The sequence below is a fragment of the Sus scrofa genome, chromosome 6 (assembly GCF_054392235.1).
Source record: "Sus scrofa isolate SSC_HxYL_T2T_F1_AM1 chromosome 6, Sscrofa_HxYL_maternal_Yorkshire_Landrace_v2.0, whole genome shotgun sequence".
Taxonomy (NCBI): domain Eukaryota; kingdom Metazoa; phylum Chordata; class Mammalia; order Artiodactyla; family Suidae; genus Sus; species Sus scrofa.
Genome location: NC_139388.1, coordinates 23,822,306 through 23,843,035, shown reverse-complemented (window position 1 = coordinate 23,843,035; position 20,730 = coordinate 23,822,306). Strand labels below are relative to the sequence as shown.

The following is a 20,730-nucleotide window of genomic DNA, read 5'->3' as shown; positions in this document are numbered from 1 at the left end:
GGATACAGTATTCTCCATTCCAAAACAATACATTGATCATAGGACTACACCAATTTTGATGTGATAGTTAGGCATCACATAGAAGTTATCCAGGGGTTTGGATCAATGTATTTTCCACAGAGCAATTTCTTTTAAAATGCCTGTCAGTCTTAAAATAGTTAAATGAATTCATCCATCATCCAAATTATTGTTTGACAAAGTGCAAGATTTGTTAGACAGGGTTGTTGGTTTTGTAAGCCAGAAAATGTCTGAATGCTGCTCTTAGAAGGTTGCAGTATTTGGAAGGTTTCATATTCTAAATTATTGTTTCTGGTTTTAAAGCCTTCACTAATAGCTACAAACTCAAACAATAGAAAAAAGTGACACTGCATTTTTAAAATACCTGTAGAAAAATAGAGAGATGCAGGAACACATAAGAAAGGAGAAAAATAGCGATCCTCTCTCTTTCTTTTTTTCCTTGCTAAGTCCTAATTGGTATTGATTAGGAAAAGCGGAAATTAGTGGTGTGTACAAGAATAGGAAAAGGCAGATTTTTTTTTTAATGTTTTCCTTTGGTTATAGAGGAAACAATGGCAAGGTCACACCTGGGACCTGGAATTATATTCATCAGGTTGCCTGATGGGGATGGAAGAGAGTCTAGTTGGGAGCTGTGCTGAGCTGAGTAAGTTAAGCAGACAGCTCCCTGAAACTCCTCTTTCAAGAATTCAAGTTGCTAAGATAGAATCTGGAAATAGGACTTTAGTGTTCTAAATGTCGAAACCTTTATATTGCAAACCTGCCACATTCTACCAGTATAATAATATGGGCAAAGGGTATAATATGTCAATTGGTCAATCGTTTTTCTCGATAAAGCATCCTGCCATCCCTAGATTTCACTTGTTTGTCCTCCAACCCACTGAAGTCTTGGCAGAGAAGGGGATGTTGAATTTAAAGTCTTCAAAGAGAAACCTAATAGGTGTCCCTACAGCTGTTAGGGAACCTGCTGGTTCTTCTAAAGCAGAGAAGACTGCATTTGAATATCTTCAAATTGTGCTGATAATGGTGTGAGAAATGCTATTTCACATCCAGGATATTAAAAAATATCTATCACAGCCTTTTCTCTTTTTCTCTCCCATTGATTTATTCATTTTTTTCTGTATTAAAGTATTGTTGAATTTATTATTTGGTTCTTCTGAGTCTGCAACTTTATCTCCTTTAACCAAAACTGGAATAATGAGTAAACTGGATACTAAATGGTAAATATTCTTTGATTTAGCTATGAATGATATTCAAATCATAAAATTCACTGGACATATAGGTGATTTTATTTGAATTAGTACAGTACCCTGAATGTGGAATGGAAAAATGGTGGTGAATTAGTGGAGCTAATAGCAACAAGCCTATAGTACTTAATTGCTTGCATCTAAAAACCTTTTTTTTTTTTTTGTAACTATCCTATGATGTATAGCTATTTACTAATCAACCTTTAAAAAAAGGATTTAACATCTCCTATGTGAAATACTGTTGTTTGATGTCTTGCTAGTGTTGCAAATGGCTTCTATTTTGGGGTCTTTCTCTAATCAACCAAGGATCGGGGGCTGGGATGGGGCGGGAGGGGCTGCAGGAGGGTTGGGGTAAGATGTCTCTCTTCCTACCTTACATATAAGGGCTAAGTTGCTACACAGCAAGAGATATTTCAAGAGGCAAAAAGAATCCAGTATTAGGATGAAAGCATAGATAACTAGGAGAAAATGGAAGAGGCTGTTGAGAAAAATTTCTGACATGTGGATACAGTTTTAAATTTAGAAATAAAGAAGCAATCACAAAGCAACATATCAACAAAAAGCTATAAAAAGTCTACTTCACAAAAAGCTGCCAAAGTATTTCCAGCAAGTGTGACAAACTGGCAAAGTCTTTATTAATGTAGAAAAGTTATACAAATCAATAAGAGAAATACCAAGAATTCAAGAAGTTAAAATGGAAAAAGACCTGAACCAGACCATCTGTAAAGAGGAAATACCAAGTACTTACCAAATATATGGAAAACAATGTCTGCCTCACAGTAATCAAACAAATGAAGACATTTTTAAGTTATAATTTATCCCCATTAGAGTGGTAAATATTTTGTTTACACATATAAGATACAGTGTATGTTATATTACATATGATAGAGTTACATACAGTATTCATCAGTTACATACATATAAAGTCTGTTATTGTCATTGTCATTTTGGAGAATTAACCCTAATTGCCTTACTTAGCGGTCTTGTTTTAATAGATATCAAGCACATTGCAGACACATGTGATGCTGTGTGGGTCATCCAAATAATATAAGACTCCTTGGATTGTAGTATGATAGCATGAGAGATGGTATATATATAACCCTGGGGTAGCTTCCAATTAGTCTTCCCCACTATGGCAGCTCTGCCCCACATGCCGAGGAATTGATGTGTGTTGGGGGTGGTGCTCCCAACAAGCAAGTACATCTCCTTCATAATGACAATGCGCAGCTCCATAAATTCACTACACCTACTGTGAGCCAGATGTGGCCCAAGACTTCCTTTTTTTTTTTTTTTTAAGGCTTTACCCATGACAAATGGAAGTTCCCTGGCTAGGGGTCAAATTAGAGTTGCAGCCACCGGCCTACCCCACAGCCACAGTCACAGCAATGCCAGATCCCAGCCGCATCTGTGACCTACACCACACCTCATGGCAACACCAGAAACTTAACCCACTGAGTGGGGCCAGGGATCAAACCCGCATCCCCATGGATACTAGCTAGGTTCGTTACCACTGAGCCACAATGGGAACTCCAGCCCAAGACTTCTTTTACTGCCTGATGATGATAAATTACATTCCCAAGGGAAGGAAGAGGAGAATAATAATGTTTCAGGTCTTGGGTCAGTAATGTAAAAGTGGACTTTGCTTCATGTAATCTTAAAAATGTTTGGATAGTATCTATTCTAAGTATTATTTAGTTACTTAAATAAACAGTCCTGGGTCCCTTGGGAAAGGACTAGGAGAATCATCATTGCAAACTATATCCTTTGTACTGGATTTAGGATTCTGGCCTCTCCTTCAATTAATGAATTGTAGGTTTAAAAAGATGATCAGTTTTTTATTAGTGGGGGTTTTTACGATTATCTACCTTTGGTTATACAGATTGTTTTGAATATCCTTGTTGGCTGCTCAACTATCTTGCCTGTTGGGGATGCTGCCTTCTAGTTACATCTCAACAGTAATCTAGGGTCCCTTGGCTCTCACTCCAACTTTATTGCTTGTTTCAATAATAGCCCCCTACGAAGCCCTTGACAATGAAGCACCACCATTTGGTCTCTATTATTTCAGGGACCTTATGGTCCCTATTGTTGTAATGGAACCAATTTCTATAACAATATATTCCACTTTCGGCCCTGGTGCTCAAAAGACAGTTATCAATAGTTTCTCAATAATGCTAGTGACCCTCTCACCAGCAAATTTCTTATCACTTGGTAAACAGAATGCCTTTTACCTTTTTGTGAGATATAGTCAGTAGATGAATTTTTCAGGCTACACAGCATCTCCGCTTTTGCATAACCATTTATATAAGCCTTGCAGTCTCTTTTACTTTCTGCCATGGCAATGCTGGAATTTCGAGCTTGCTTACTATTTCTAGTTTGCTTACTGTGAGTCATCATTTTCTCCAATATTACAACCCATCCTACCAAAAGTTTAGCACCATCTTCTAGGCTCCTTTACATAGTGATGCATCCTGTATTGTGGAAGAGTCCTTTAGGTTGACAAATGATCCAATGTCAATCTTTAGGTTTGCTGTCCCATCATTGTCCCCCAGAAAAGCCATTACCCCGAGCTGAGTTCATAGACTCTCTCTTAGCACATGCTATGCTATTAAATACTATGTCCTTCCATATAGTTTTTTTAAATTTTAAAGCAGATCCAAGATTTTCTCATTTGGCTTATGCTGTGACTTAACCCTCCTAATTGGTCTGATGAACATAAGAAAAGGCAAGAGCATATCCTGAAGGAAGCATGTGTCTGTCTCTGAGACAAAGCTGTCCCTCATCTCAAACAAGGATATGGGGAAGGTCCTTGACTTTATCCAGAAGGAAAGTCCTTCTACAAGTACAGATAGTCCAGAGAAATCTGGGGATTTAGGATCTTTGAGTGAATCAACAGGGATATTCCCATCCCAGATCTCATGGTTCCAGTTATTTGCAATGAGCATTCTGACTTGGGGATTGCAGACTTATGGTTTTAAGAGTTCCTCCGTCTCTGGGATCTCTGCTGTCATTAAAATTAAGTTTACAATGTGATCTTCAGCTTTTTCTGAGCTCAAGCTATAGGAGATAATGGGCTCTTTTATATGCTGCCACAGAAGAATTCTGGCTTTTGATTGAATTTAGCTTTTAATTGGTTATTTGGTTGTTAACTTCTCACATGCTTTTATTGTATTTGTCCAATACATTGATAACCCCCAGCAAGAGGCATTTGATGCCATGATACTTGTCATTAGAAGAACCCAAGAATTTCTCAAATGCTTAATATATCACCCCTGCCAGAAAATTTTCCTTCCACATATTCCACCTTAATTCACTAAAGGTGAATTAAGTTTTTACATCTGCATCTCTCTATAGGACAGCTATATAGGAAACTGTTTGTGATGCACTCTGTATTGCCAACTGGAGAGCATGTCATCTAGCTGCAAAATCCCGTTCTAAAAATGTAAGTAACATGTATAACTCAACAACTAAAAGATAAACACTCCAATTAAAATGGGTGAATTAATACACAGGAGTACATGAAAAGATGCTCAACACCATTAGTTGCTAGGAATATGCAAATCAAAACCACAATGACATATTACTTCATACCTACAAGGTGTATTTCAAAATGTTCAAAAATATAGACAACATTGAGTATTGGAAAGACTGTGAAGAAACTGGAAATTAGTGGTAAAATGATGCAGCCACAATGGAGAACATTTTGGCTTTCCCTCAACACATTAAAAATAGAATTACCATGACTGAGAATTTCTATACCTAGGCATATGCCCCAAAGAATTGAAAATGGGATATAAAACAAACACCTGCATAAGAATCTTCAGCATTATTTATAATAGCCAAAAGGTAGAGACAACCCAATGTCCATCAATGGATTAATGAATAAGCAAATGTGGTATATTCACACAACAGAGTATTATTTAGCCCTAAAAAGGAAAGAACAACTGATGTGTGCTACAACATGAATGGATCTTGAAAACATGCTAAATCAAAGAAGCCGTACATAAAAGGATGAATTTATGTTTCAACTATATATTAAAATCGAGAATAGGCAAATACGGAGTTCCCGTCATGGTGCAGCGGAAATGAATCTGACTAGGAACCATGAGGTTTCAGGTTCAAACCCTGGCCTCGCTCAGTGGGTTAAGGATCTGGCATTGCTGTGGCTCTGGTGTAGGCCAGTGGCTACAGGCCCGATTAGACCCCTGGCCTCGGAACCTCCACATGCCACGGGTGCGGCCCTAGAAAAGGCAGAAAGACAAAAATATATATATATATAGAATAGGCAAATCCATAGCCATAAACCGATTAACAGTTCCTTGACATTCGTACGTGCAGGAAATGAGGATTCATTGCATAATGAGTACAGTGTTTCCTATCAGGGTGATGAAATTTTTCTGAAATTAGGAAGTAGGGATGCTAAATTGTGAAGCTGTTTAATGCCTCTGAATTGTACACTTTAAAATGTTAAAGTGGTAAATTTTATTTTATGTCTATCCAGCCACAGTAAAATAAAAAATTCTATTCTAGATTTTGCTTTGGGGAATCATATCCTTATATAATATACCTCACAAAACATACTTTGAGCCCCAGATACAACTTCAGGAAGTTTCTTGGGGAGAACTATGGAGAACAACGGTGGAAGAGAGAAGCAGGACTGCATAGAGGGAAGAGTTCAACTGTGACGCAATTACAAAAGAAACCTTAGGCAGTTCCATGAGTAGCTCTGCTAATATTCCTTCAATACTGCAAAAGAAAGGTATAGGGTCAGATCTTCATACTTGAATTCCTACCAGATGTTGACTGTTCCCAGAGAGGGGACCTAGCTTTGGGTTAAACTGCACACTTTGGTCAAAGACAATTTTCTAACTCAGTTTTGAAGTATTAGTATCCAACATTATTTGTCGCTGTGGGAATATACATCTCGGCCTTAAGGAAGAGTGTCTGATTGGTGCCCCATATTATTCACTGCAACATGTAAAACAGAAATGCTATGTCCTAACTCACAGCATGAAACAAATCTGGGCACTGAATTCCATTCTGACAATTATCCCGTTAACTTTCCATTAGAGTCCACCATGCCCTAGAACCTACTGGCAACTCTTCAATCTTTCTTGCCACTGAAGTAAAACAAACACTCTGAAATTATGATGTCTATTCTAGATGCTATACTCAATGGCCTGCATATCAGAATAGTTCAGACTGCAAATCACATTTCCCAAGGTCCCATAACTCCTGGTCAAATCTTTGTTTACGTACCCATCATTCAATTAAAGCACTGACTAAATGTTTACAAATAATTTATCTGCTCCAGCTAGATCCCTTGAATACCTGCATTCACTTTAAGCTCTTCCCAGCTTTAGGACACTTTTCATAAAAAAGTTGACATGTCTGGCCCTCCAAGGCATACCCTTCTCAGGCTACAGGAGCCAGCATGACTGTTAGAGTGGTTTGGAATGTTAGTCTCCTTTGGATCCTCTGAGGGCAGGTGATAGAGTAGGAAGGTGTCAGCACTCTTAGCATATTCACACTACTATATATCAAATAAGTAACAAGGACCTACTGTATAGCACAGGGAAATCAATACTTTGTGGTGAGAAAAAAATTGGAAAACGCATGGATATATGTATACGTATAAATGAATCACTTTGGTGTATGCCTAAAACTAACACAACACTGTAAATCAACTATACTCCAATACCTTTTTAAAAAAAGAAATTAAAAAATACCCCTGATTCCAGTGGCACAGGAATGGAGAAGAAGAAAAAAAAAAAAAAAAAAAGACTAATTGAGGCACAACTGAGGCTCTACAGACCTGTCTTGTGGGATCAACTGAAGCCCCCTCTATGGGACTGTTAGTAGAAAAGGGAAGCAGGTAGGAAACGGGAGAGAATCAGCCAAAGGCATGATGGCGAGTTGTTCCCCCAGAAGCTCTTCTTAATGAGTCAATCATAGGTGAACCGCATCTCAGATTCTACAGCTGGAAACCTACCCCAAGACACTAACTGTGGATAGTCACGGTATTTCTACAACTAATAAATGACTTAACTGTTGTGAATTTTTTTTTTTTTCTTTTTTTTTTTTTTTTTTTTTTTTGGCCATACTCATGGCATTTGGAGGTTCCTGGGCCAGGGATAGAACATGAGCCACAGCTGCGACCTGAGCTGCTGCAGAGACAACGCTGGATCCTTAACCCACTGAACCACGATGGGAATTGTCTTTTGTGAACATTTTAACATACACAGGTCTCTGGTGAACATTTTAGCATACACAGGTCTCTGGGCAAAGGAACTCCACATCTAAGGTTATACAGGAAACAGTCTTCAATTTAATTCTAAGCTTCCTGCAGTTTGGATAAAAATAGTTTAATGACTACTTAGCTTCATAATATAGGTAGTTTTCTTAATTTCATTACAAATACAAAAAGTGTTTGATATGGCTTACTATGGGTTACTCCCCCCAAAATAAAACAATCTACTGAAGAAAAAACCTTTTCTTTTTTCTTAGATGGTGGAGGGGTTCCTATTTTTCCCTTTTATCAGTGACTTCCTGTTCAAGAGAACGCCATGGTTTATCTCTTCAACTACTCTATTTGGGATGGTGATAATCTCCCTCCTACATCATTCTCAAAAGCACCTGCCCACCAGTGTTCTAAAACAAGGTCCCTGGAGATGCTGGCCAGAGGGGAGATGTGCTGAGTTAGGGAGCTTTCCTAAGACACAGCCATGGCCTTGATCAGCTCCCAGAAATAAAGAGTGAAGGAGAGTGGGTGGTCCATCTGCAGAGCAGAGCATCATCAGTTTATTTTGCTCAAGCCCAAACAGCAGAAATTCAACTTCTGGCTGTGTAAGGAAAATAGAGACAATGGCATTTTCACTCTCCTAAGCAGTTTATCCAGATCAATATGGGAAAGACTGCTGCTTTGCTGGGGCTGATCTAAGCTTTAATTAAGGATTTTGCTCTCTAAGGTTGACAGGCCAGCCACCTTCACAAGTATTATGGGTATTGAGTTTCTCTTTCAAAAATTTAGAGTTAAGACAATAGCAGCACGGCAAACATAACTGAGGATGATTTTATTTTAAATATATAAACTAGGGGGTTTTTTGCAAGTTCTTTCAAAGGTAGACTTAAGATCTGAGTAATACTATCCCCATGGTGTTTTTTGCTTATGAATAAAGTTGCAACATCACAAGAGAGCAGGGAAGGCTCCTTTTAATCTTGCTTTTCCTTTTTTTCCCCTCTTAGCCCACAATTAAAAATGTATATGCTAGAATCCAGTCATGTCCAATAGCTACTTTTCTACAACTCAGTAATTTTTTTTTTTTCACTTTCTGATTTTGGACATGTTGGTTCTTCAGCCTATAATACTATTCCCTGTTTCTTTAACTCAGCCATCAAACCCTGCTCAAGTATCACCTCCTCCAGGAAGCCCTCCTTTGGTCCCTTTCCAAGATTACTATGGTCATTGTCTTCTTTTATTTGTTCCATAGAAAAGCAACAGCAATGTCGTATCAATTGCTTCATCTCCTGAACTGTGCGAAGTTGGTTGAGGATGGAGAATGCTTTCCTTCTTTGAATCCCTGACTCTTAGCAAAATCTTTAAACAAAGTGAGAATTAAATAAATGTATGTGTAATTACTGAATTGAATTCACTTGATATTCAAAAAATTACTATTTTAAGATGGCACACACTTTAAAATGAAAATTTTCATTCCAAAGACAAATTATATATATATATATATATATATATATATATATATATATATATATATTAGTATCTCTTACAAAGACGTAATTATGAAATGTGGCTCTTTAGTGGGTGAATTAAATGACCTGTTTGAGAAATGTATTTCTGGATATACATCCTTAAGAACTATTTTTCTGAAAATGAACATATAAATTTTTTTTGATATAAAAGCTGCCCAAGGAATAAGGGAAAACATTTCTAGAATCCTCTTGTAGGGTTTTCGTAATTATCAGTACTTGAAATTTTATCTCAGCCTTTACAAAGATTGCATTAGCATAAAATGTTGTGTTCTTTTGATTTAATACATTCTTTCAAAGGGAATGTATTCACCAGAAATAAGAGTTGGGATAGGAAATTATTACCTGCCAGGTAACAAACAGTACTTTACACTGATGAGAAATGTATTTTTTTAAAATGCAAATTATGGAAGTTGAGTTGACACTCAACCCTTCTGGAAAAAAAACTGCAAAATTTAAATTGAATATCTGCTATTGAAGTAATACAACTGTTTAAATTGTAGTAAATTTCAAATCCAAAATTAATGTGGTCTTTTCTTGAATGGTACCTGCATTACTAAATTTGGCAAATCGTGTCTGTACCATGATTCAGCATTATTAGGGCCCCTTAAAATATAAAAGATGATTATATTTAATACTTACAGTAATTCCCTTAGAATATTAGGCTGAGGATCTAGGTAAAGAAAATGCTTTTCCTGATTATAGTGAGATATTTTGTAAGCTATAATTCAGCAGATCTTTATCTTAGAAGATTCTTCACCTCTTAGAGCCATAACACTTCACAGATAGGATTCTGGGTTTGCTATTTTGTTTGTTTTGGCCACACCTATGGCATGCAGAAGTTCTTGGGTCAAAGATCAAACCCATGCCACAGTTGTAACCAGAGCCATAATGCCAGATCCTTAATCCTCAGAGGGCCCAGGGAACTCCTGATTCTGTTCTTTCTTGCTATTTCTTCACAATATTACAGCATTCCAGATACAAACCAAACACCAAGATGCTTATTCTTGAAAAGATTAAATTCTCTAAAAACAGACAATAATAAATTTATATACGAGGAGTTCTTCTCTAAAGGTGTGCACAACTTAATCATCTCATGGTTCTCCACTGAACGAACACATTCACCAGAAGCGGAAACACTGGTATTTATCAAGAGATGACACTTGAGGCATGGACCCCTGACTAACTGACATACTAGACCCCTGAAGAAACTGTCATCTTTGCAGAGAAGGGGCACTTTTGTGCCTATGATTAATTGAATTTGCTGAGAATGTTACTTCCTCTGCTCAAAATCCTTCAGTGTTGACCACTGAAAATCTAACTTTATCACTAAGGTCTATGAAACCCTGCAAAATCTACCCCCTGCCTCGGAGCCTACCTGAAGCATAATCCTCATCACTCATTCTGCTCCAATGCCTTTCTTTCTGTAGATACAAGCAGTTCCTCCTCAGCTCAGGACCTTCCATACACTGGTTTGTGTTAGCCCCCAGAGATGAATGAACTAGCTCCTTCTCAGCCTGCTTTTTCCAATTTAAATGTCATTTCCTTCGAGAGGCTGTCATGAACAGTTTTTCTAAAAACTCTTACCCTAACCAGGTTTTTTTTAGGGCCACACCCATGGCATATGGAGGTTCCCAGGCTAGGGGTCTAATTGGAGCTATAGCTGCCAGCCTATGCCAGAGTCACAGCTACGCCAGATCTGAGCCACGTCTGCAGTCTACACCACAGCTCACGGCAACGCTGGATCCTTAGCCCACTGAGCAAGGGCAGGGATCAAACCTGCAACCTCATGGTTCCTAGTTGGATTCGTTTCTGCTGTGCCACGATGAGAACTCCTCAATCCTGATTTTCTTTAGTTTAGCACCATAGTATTCCCTTCATGGGAATGTCTTCTTTTATAATTATTGTTCTACTAATTTGTTAACATCCAAAATGCTTTTAAAACATTGAAAAAGGATCCACCTTCATCAGGATATATGTTTTCTAAGTCTACACTATATCAATCTTCACTCAAACTTCAAAGTACTTGGCCCTCAACATGTATTTATGTTTGAATAAATACTTTTGTTCCTGAATTAACTTTTTTTTTTTTTTTTTTTTTTTTACTGTTGTACTTATCTACAGCTATGTAACCAATCTGTCCAAATTTAATGGATTTAAAAACTATTGAGTGATTATTTATCAAGGTTTCTGCAGGTCTGAAATTTGGGAGCTTGACTGGGTGGTTTTGTTTGGGATCTTTCATGAAATTACCCTCAGTTGTTGCCTTGGACTGTGGTCACCTGAAGGCTCTCCTGGGACTAGAGAGGCTAAATCCAAGGTGGTTCACTCACACAGTGGCAAGGTTGTGCTGGCTCAGTGCCCTGAGCCTCAGCTCCTCTCCATGTGGAACTTAAGTCTCCTCATGACATTATGGCTGAATTCCTCCAGAAGGAGAAATTCAAAAGACCTATGCAGGAGCTACAACGCCTTTCATGACCTGGCCTCTCATGACACCATCACTCCTGCCATATTTATTAGTTAGCCTGGGTTCTGTGTGTAAGGATACAAGAATTATTGGACATTCTTTTGGAGACTGTCTACCACAGAGAGCTCACCTATTTCTGCTTGTCAAAGCTCTGAATCTCATCTAGTTTCTTTTTTTCTTTGTCCAACACCCAAAGCTTCCCTTCTTCCCTGATTTCCCACATGTTCTTTAGTCCTTGTAAATGGCAATTCTGATTCATTCCTCAGGTCCTGCTAAACATTCATCCTTGTATAAGAGTATTAGCAGACCAAAAGTCCACCAATGATTTCCAACATGAGGCATGACCACAGAGGCCTCATCTTCCTACCTTTCTCTTTCTCTCATCTCTCTCTCTCACACACACAGACACTGTCCAGATTAGATGCTATCTGACTTTTCCTCGGTAGACAGTTTCAGGGGCATATTTTTATTTTGTTTTATGGCCGTACCTGCATCATGTGGAAGTTCTCGGGTCAGAGACTGAATCCGAGTCACAGCTGTGACCTGTGCTGCAACTGTGTCAATGCTGCATCCTTCAACCCATGCAGCAGACAGGAGATCAAACCCATACCTCCACAGCTACTTGAACTGCTGCAGCTGAATTCTTAACCCACTGTACCACAGCAGGAACTCCAAGAAGTACATTTTTACATTTAACTATAAGTAAGTGAGGAAAAAGTACACAGGCCCCAATTAATGAATTCCTCAAAAACATAAAAGAAATTATTCATATGTGCATGGCCTACTTATTAGGATAATTTCTTTAACACAGATTCCTTTCCATCTACCTTTCCTTGATCTCAAGCTGGTATTCAATACTCCTAATTTTTTAAGTTCCTTTTTTCCCCTTTTTACAGCCACACCTGCAGCATACAGAAGTTCCCCAGAAAAGGAGATGAATTATACACCAAGGCTTGAGGCAATGGTGGGTCCTTAGTCCACTGAGCCTGGCTGGGTATCGAACCTGTATCCTTATAGAGACAATACTGGGTCCTTAATGCACTGATCTGCAACTGTAATTCCTACTCTTAAGTTCTTTAATGATAAATGTTCTTATCCCCTATAACTTTTATCAAGGAGTGGGACAGCTTATTTTAGCCAGGTTTAAAATTTCTTTAAGATTCATGTATGCTGAGTTCTTGACAAAACACTAACCTTTTGGTGTTTGGCCTTAACTTTGTCAAACACAACTTCCTGCCTTAAAAAAAAAGTTTTAAATGTTAATTAAAAACACTCAAAGTGTCTTAGTCGAAAAATAGTCCTACAAAATGATGAGTTACAGTAAGAAGCATATGGATTAAATGTCTCTGCAAATTTAATGTGAATTTAAAAATTAGTCAGTATTTGAGAAACAAATCTGTTTCCATGAATTAACGAATGGAAATGTTTGAGCATAATCTAATATAAATTGCAGTCAGTTTTAATTCTTCAGGTCAAAACTGGGAGCATGTGCCCAGATTATTCTCACAATTTTCCTGATTTTTCACCAGCAGTTCAAAAGTTTAATAGTAGGCAAAGGAAATTTATAGTTAGATGAGACAGGTGGTATTAGTGAGAATGACCTCAATGCTATTTTCTATCTGAACCACCTCAGTAAGTACACCCACTATGAACAGAAGTCCCAGATTATTAGTTCTTGGGATTATAGAGATGATTGAAAATGTAGAACATTTGGCCTTCAATGGGAACATGAATATATAAATCACTATAATTTTCATTAATTTATAATTTACATTCTACATTCTTCCAAAAGGAATTTAAATTGACTCACAATAAAAGATATATGGAATTGGATTCATTAAGCCAGTGGAATTAGTGCTGGAACACCTGTTTTCCTAATATTTGAATAGAACTCCTACAAGAATTCATTAAACATTGATTGTTATCTTACTATGTGAATCACATGGTGCGGGGGAGTGAGATACGTAAATAACAAAACTTCTGCCTTTTTAATTCAGTGGGAGAGACAGACAGTAGAGATGCAGATAATGTTTGTACTACATGTAACTATATAATAAGATACCATAGGTTTTATCTAAACATGGGCAGTAATAGAGTTTTAAATAACAGTATTCACCCTGGCTGAGAAAAAGGAGAAAGTAAAACAACTGCATTGCCCCAGAGCTTAGTATAATTTGATGTCACACTCATTTTTCATCTGAAACAAATTATTAGAGTGAATGGTACCTCCTCTGTGACTAAATATCATTTTTCCAAAGGATGCTCAAGAGAGATTAGAGATCAATATGGATTCATTTTTATCTTATAATGGGAAATACTGGCCTTACGCAGCTATCAGATGCCAAGACACAGTCGAGGGGTCAGAGACCCCGTCTTCTTACCTACTGCTGTGGCTCATTTGTGTATAGAGACATTCCAAATCTCTTCATTCTTCTGACAGGTGCACTAAAGATACTTGAATTATTTACACTGCTCCTAATGTAAAACAGTATGCATTTAGCAATGGAGCCAAAATCTTTTTGCAAAAAAACCTAGTTTTAAAATACCCGAGCAGTACAGGATTAGCGAATCTCAGCAGAGGTGTAAGAATTAATCTCACTCAAGGTATTATTATCAGCATATGCAGTAGAGGGATAAGAAATAAATTCGCGATAGCTAATTCTTCCATGACTATCTTAAATTTCTTCTTCTCATAGCTATCCCTTACATGTTTTCCTTCTTCTTTTAACTCCCTGAATCGTTCTTCGTTCTTTAAACGGCTGCGATTTGTGTCGTATGGGGCAGCTCCTCTAAGCCACGGGCATGACTCCGCAGCACAGGTGAGCACTATGTTCATGAGTCCTCCCCGAGGGATTTCACTCATAGCCACACTCTTCACCTCTGTCCTCAACCCACCTCTTCTCTCAACTCCGCTTGTCTCCACTTTATTACGCATTTTCCAATTTTCAGCATGGTCTTGACATTGATTCAGAAGATACTTTTCATGACTTTAGCACCACAAATTTGACTCCTTTTAGAAGAAAACAAAATGCCATTTCTCCTATATCTGGTTTACTGTTCTACTTTGATCCAACCTTAAAGTTATTATACTCTAATAGTATTGCTGTATTACAAGAAAAAATCATGGAATATCTGAGGAAAAAGTCACAATTCATGGGGATATACATAGAAAGGAATTGGGGGAAATATCAGCACATTTATACTTTTCTGCTGTAAAAAAAAAAACTACTTTGCATTACAATTTGTTATGAAAAAAGATAAAAATAAAGTGTCTAATTCTGATTTGGGCTTCAGCTGTGTCTTTCAGAACCATTCTCTATGTTTAAAAAAACTAGTCTGACTCCGTCTCGACATGAGCCAAGGTGATCTACTCAACATTTTTCCATCTCTTGTCTACTGTTTTAACTTTGCTCAAGATATTTTATATTTCTAGGCAAGGAAAGTATAAATTTGGAAGGAAAAATATTGTGGATTTTTATTTGTTAAAAAGGAAACAAAGCCTCATAGAACAAAAATAGCCCTTAAAGTAACTATTAGTAGAACTTGCTACAAATAGAACTTGTCCTTAAAATAACTATTTGTAGCATGCTAAAGGTTTTTAACTTAGGATTTTGTGTATTTATTATTTTAGATTTGTTTATTTTACATTTTCTTTCTACTTGACTGGACATTTATATGGTATTATAAACACTTAAAAACTAACATTATAATAGCAAATTTTAATTACCATTTTTTTAAACACGGAGATGTGTTGATTTTAAATTCCTAACATGCCTTCCCCAAAACATTCTAAATCTTCCATAACAAACAACCATTTATGAATGAATACCAGTATTATAACCCCCAAGAATAAGAAAACAAAAATCTAAATAGTATATATGGGAGTTTCCACCGTGGCTCAGTGGTAACGAACCTGACTAGTATTCATAAAGACATGGGTTTGATCCCTGGCGCGGCTCAATGGGTTAAGGATCCTGTGTTGCTGTGGCTGTGGTGTAGGACAGTAGCTGTAGCTCTGATTCAACCCCTAGCCCGGGAACCTCCATATGCCACAAGTGTGGCCCTAAAAAGAAAAAAAAAAAATAGTATATGTGTAATGCAAGCATAGTGTCTATTACCTCCAGAGAAGTTGTCAAAAGACACCTACTTACCCATGCATACTGTAAGGAAATAGGCTTGTGTGTTTTCTAAGGACAGAGACTAAGTCATCCATTTTTCACTGAGCCCACTTAAGTGGCAAAAACTTATCACTGTTCATCCAGTGCCTTCATCCAAGTAGCCAATAAGTATTTATTACGTACTTACTATCGGTGACACACTTCACCTGCTATCAATTAAAGTTTGTAGAGACTAATGAGCTGCCTTGATTTCCCTGTGGTCATATTGATCCTAATTTTAAGATACCAGGGTAGAGTTTCCTATCCCATCATTGCCTAAAAATAGGTGACAGAAAACCAGACAACCAACACAATTATTAAGAACCAATCCCAGGATTTTCCTTACTTGATTTTCAGCTTGTTCTCATTTCATACTCATTTCCACCACGTATTCAGTACCAGCCTCCACTGCCTATTTGCAGTCCTACATCCAGATTTATTTTTTGTACTTTACCTTCTTGGTCCTACCCTCACCTTTGTTTTTTTAAGGATTTTAAACTCTTATTAAATTTCTAATATTCCTGTTCCAAACTTGGTAGACTCTTTCACCCCATTTTTTTTCTCCTTTGTCCTCAACCATTCTCTCCAGCTTACAAATGTATTTTGGTCACAGATAAACGAAGACATATCTGTAGGTAATCAGTAAGTTTCATGCGTTAAAGACAGCTCACAAAAAGCCTGGTGGGCTCATGCATATTTTTATAAACGTATATATAATTTATTCAGTCCAAATTTTATCATGTTGATGCATTCAATTTAGATCTTCCTAAGGACATTGTTGAAGGCGAAGCAGCTAGCAAACTATGTTGCCCCCCAATGTTAAAAATGCAGAGAGTTCTAGGAGGTCCCGTTACTCTTCCTCCAAAACCATTATCTCCTCACTACAGTAAACACAATAACCCAGGGCTTTATCTCTGTCATCGCTATCTCTGCCTCTATCTCATCTATACTCTTTATCCACATTATCTACAATCTATCATTTTTTTGCCCACGAACACAGTTTAGCAATAATAATCTGACCCATAAAGGAAAATTCCAATAATGGAAGGCAACACAACACTGCAGAATCAAGCTAGGTTTTGATTTAAATGGGCCTGACTCAAATCTATATCACTGAATAACATCAAGGACTTTATCAGTTGATCCTCTGAGTGTGGTTTTACTTGCAAACCAAGGAAACCCACCTCATTTATAAGGCTTCTGTATTTAATGAATAATGACATAAACCACAAAAGAAAAGTCTGTCACAGGGTTAGTGCATAAAATACGTTAGTCGTTGTAACCATAAACCATGGCGATAATAGCTAAAACTGAGGAACCTCTATGGATCGCATACTCTTCTAATTGTTTCCATACAGTCAACGACCTAAAAATGGTAGGTAGGATTATTACTGCAGGAAAGACCCGGGGCACCAAAAGATTACCAGTGTGCCCAGCCACAGTCAGGGTGTAAAGAATTGGCAGAGGCAGGGTTCAAGGCAGGGTTCAAAGCAGGGCAGTTTGGTTTAGGAGACCCTTTCTCTTCACTATGACTCAGCGCTGTTCCTCATGCTTGAAAAGTTAATAAACATGAGCAACGGATAACTTCAAAGAAAAATATTTGTTACAGGTTCTGAAACTTGTAGAATTACATAGAAAAATGGAGTCTTGCTGAATGAGAACTACTGTTAAAAGATTTAACAACTGAAAGCCAGCTGTAATGCTTACCTCAGAAATACTGACTTTTTTTTTTCTTTTTTTAGGGCTGCACCCAGGGCATATGGAGGTTCCCAGGCTAGGGGGTCCAATCAGAGCTGTAGCTGCTGGCCTAGAGTCACAGCAATGCGGGATCCGAGCTGCACCTGCGATCCACCACCAAAGCTCACAGCAATGCCAGGTCCTGAACCCTCTGGGCGAAGTCAGGGATCAAACCCGTGTCCTCATTGATATTAGTCGGGTTTGTTAACAACTGAGCCATGACAGGAACTCCAGAAGTACTGACTTTTATGGGGACTGTGCATTGTACTGTCACACTGATTGAAATGAGATTCCTTCCCATCTCAGCTCAATTAGGGCCAAAGCACCCCCCATACTGATATATAATATTGATTTTAGGTATACAGATTGAATAAACTGGTAACTGATTGAAATTTATGGAAAGGAATAGGCAATAAAGGAATTTAATCAAAAGTTCACTGGAAATACCTAAAATTAATGAAGGCTACTGTAGATGGGCAAATTAATTAAATAGAAGCACGGTGCATTTAATTGCAATTTAATTACACATTATTAAAATCAAATAAAATCCAGTGGAAAATGGATAGGTGAGTGTCTGAATTTAGATTTATATTAAAAATATTCAGTGTTTAAAATAAACCATTATTCCACAGAGTTACCCCAGGACTTTCTGGATTCATATAAACATGTTTCCTATAAATTTATTTACAAAATGAAAAGGAAAACTTTAAATTGATTTTAAAAATTAGGTCAGATTGAATAAAAACAAAATATTTTAAGAGGCAGATTTCTATACGACTTGGGAAATAAAAAAAACTATTTGGAATGATTCACAGTTACAAACATTTCTCTTGAGAAAGTTATCCAACTCCATATAAGGCAAAACTCTAAAAGTAGGCTATGCTTATAATTATAACATCTTCACCTATTTTTCTTTTTTTTTTCATTCCATCATATTTGTTTTGCCACTAGAGATAAAATATTGGAATTTTCTTTATCCTATAAAATCTCTCCCTATAGGTTTAATTGAATTAAGGGATATTTGATCAAAGCAAGGAAGTCTAAGATAATAATTAAATCTCATATAGTCTGTAGTTTTATGGACTTAAATGACTATAGGCTAAGATGTCAGATACGTTTTGTATCTGGGTCTATTATGAACTAGCTCTGTGATATTGAGCAATTTACATCTTGCATGTCCTTCATTATAATCTGCAATGGAAGGCATGCCTTCTCCCAAGGTCAATGACAAGGAATATTCAGTGAAATGCTATGTAAGACCTAACCTGATGTCTTTCATATGAGGGGATACTTCCTTGATATTACCTCCTGTTTCCCCTTCTGGAGATCTGAACTTGACCAAATTTGTGCCTAGGTCTTTCTTCCCTAGTGCCACTTACCTTGTATCTATTCAACTGATAAGAATATTAAGACTACCTGATGATCATGTAACGCCTCGTGACAGAATTGGGGAACTGTTTTCTACCTTGAGTTAAGGGTAGGACAATAGATCAAGCAGAGTTCAACTCCTCTTGGAATGATGACATACATGATGGCATGAGTGTTGTTAGCAATCTGGTGGCACAACAGGTATTTTTAGCTTTCAAATTATTTTCTTCTTATTTAGCCATTGTCTTAGTACATATCCCATTGAACACCAAGCCTAAAATAGGAATTTGGGTTAAAGTAGTTTATTTTTAGTTTAGAGGTGATCAGAGGGACTCAGACTGAGGTTACAGAGTCATATAAGGACAGAGGGAAAGTTAATGAAATGTATTAACCACTCGGAACAATTGGATTCATTTTTGCTAGGTGTCCTCTGAAGAACTTCCTAAGAGCCGTTATAAAGTCCCTTTCGAATCCATCAAAGCTTGGTTGAAACCAAAGCCTGGACCCCAATGGCTGATGGCTGCCACTGGGGAATTATACTTTATATGTTTTTCAGGTTTCACCTGCTCAAGAAGTGAGCAAGTTCCCATGGCTTCAGAGAAAGACCTAAGGCAGCAAATGTTAGACGTGGCTGGTGCCTAGGTGTGGTATCATCATGGGTACACAGGACTGTCCACTTCAGCTGGGGCTAAAAGAATAAGGTTTTGGTTTTGATATTTGAAATCAGGATATTTTATCATGAAACAAAACTACAGTTTTTCTTGAGAAAGCAAAAGGCATGATAGCAATGTTCTTTCAGTATTACCATGGTAGAAGTGAAGAGAGTGGTAATAATTATGGCTAATCTCTATTACTCATCTGTACGTGCCAAGTGCTGCGGAAAGCAGGGAGCTGCCATTTCCATCTAACACTCACCGATGAATTCTTGATTTCCCAAGCTCAAAATCTGCTTCTCTTGCTAATCCTGCCTCAATAAATAGCCACTCCAGGATGCAGGTGACCTAACCAAAAATCATTACTTCACCTTCAACCCCTTGTATTCCCCATGTGAGTAAATCCTATTGGCTTTACCTTCAAACACATTCTGAAACTCACCAGTTCTCAACTCCTTCACCTTTACCACCTTGATTCAAGCAACCACCAACGACAGTCTGATTGTCCTGTTTTCTGTCCCTCCCATCAGAGTCTCTTCTCCCAAGAGCAGCCACAGCCGTGGTGACTCACTAAGATCTCAGGTCACATCATGTTATTCTTCAGCTCAACACTGTCCCCTCCCAGCCCCTATTTTTCAGAGTAAAGAACAAAATCATTGTAATCATTTAAAAGGGCCTATATAGTATAATTTCAACCACAATTCCATTTGCTCCCTCTGTTCTAAAGGCTCTGGATTCCATGCTGTTTTCAAACACCCTAAGCACATGTCAGTGTCAGAGGCATTGCAGTGAATGACTTTACCTGCAATGCTCTTCCTGTGTGATCTGCTCACAGCTTGGTCTCTTATTTTATTCACTTTTCTCCTCAAATGCTCCCTCCACAGAAAGAACAGTGTATAGAAAATACAGCTTGTAGAAAAATGCAAACACAATAACAAGTCTGCTCAAATAGTAAATCGTTACCCATTTCTGTGCCCATTTAACTTTTTTTTTTCAATAAATGACATATTACCATAACTCTAAGAAAAAATACTAGTTACTTCACACCTTCTTGAATATAAATTGCAGAGAACTTGGATTTTGCATTTTTCTCTTTCTTTTCTTTCTTATGTTTTCTCTTTAGGGTCGCACCTGTGGCATATGGGGGTTCCCAGGATGAGGGCTGATTTGGAACTGCAGCTGCCAGCTTATGCCACAGCCACAGCAATGCCATTATCCAAGCTGTATTTGCAACTACGCTGCAGCTTGTGGCAACGTCTGATCTTTAACCCACTGAGTGAGGGCTGGGATTGAACCCACAGCCTCATAGATGCTAGTCAGATTCT

The 20,730-nt window shown here is 37.7% G+C and overlaps 1 long non-coding RNA gene across 2 annotated transcripts in view; it reads right to left on the bottom strand.

Moving 5' to 3' along the window:
* The window catches only part of LOC146402255 (uncharacterized), a 912,822-nt gene that overhangs the window by 580,104 nt on the left and 311,988 nt on the right, over positions 1 to 20,730 (bottom strand). The gene's annotated exons all lie outside the window — the stretch shown is intronic.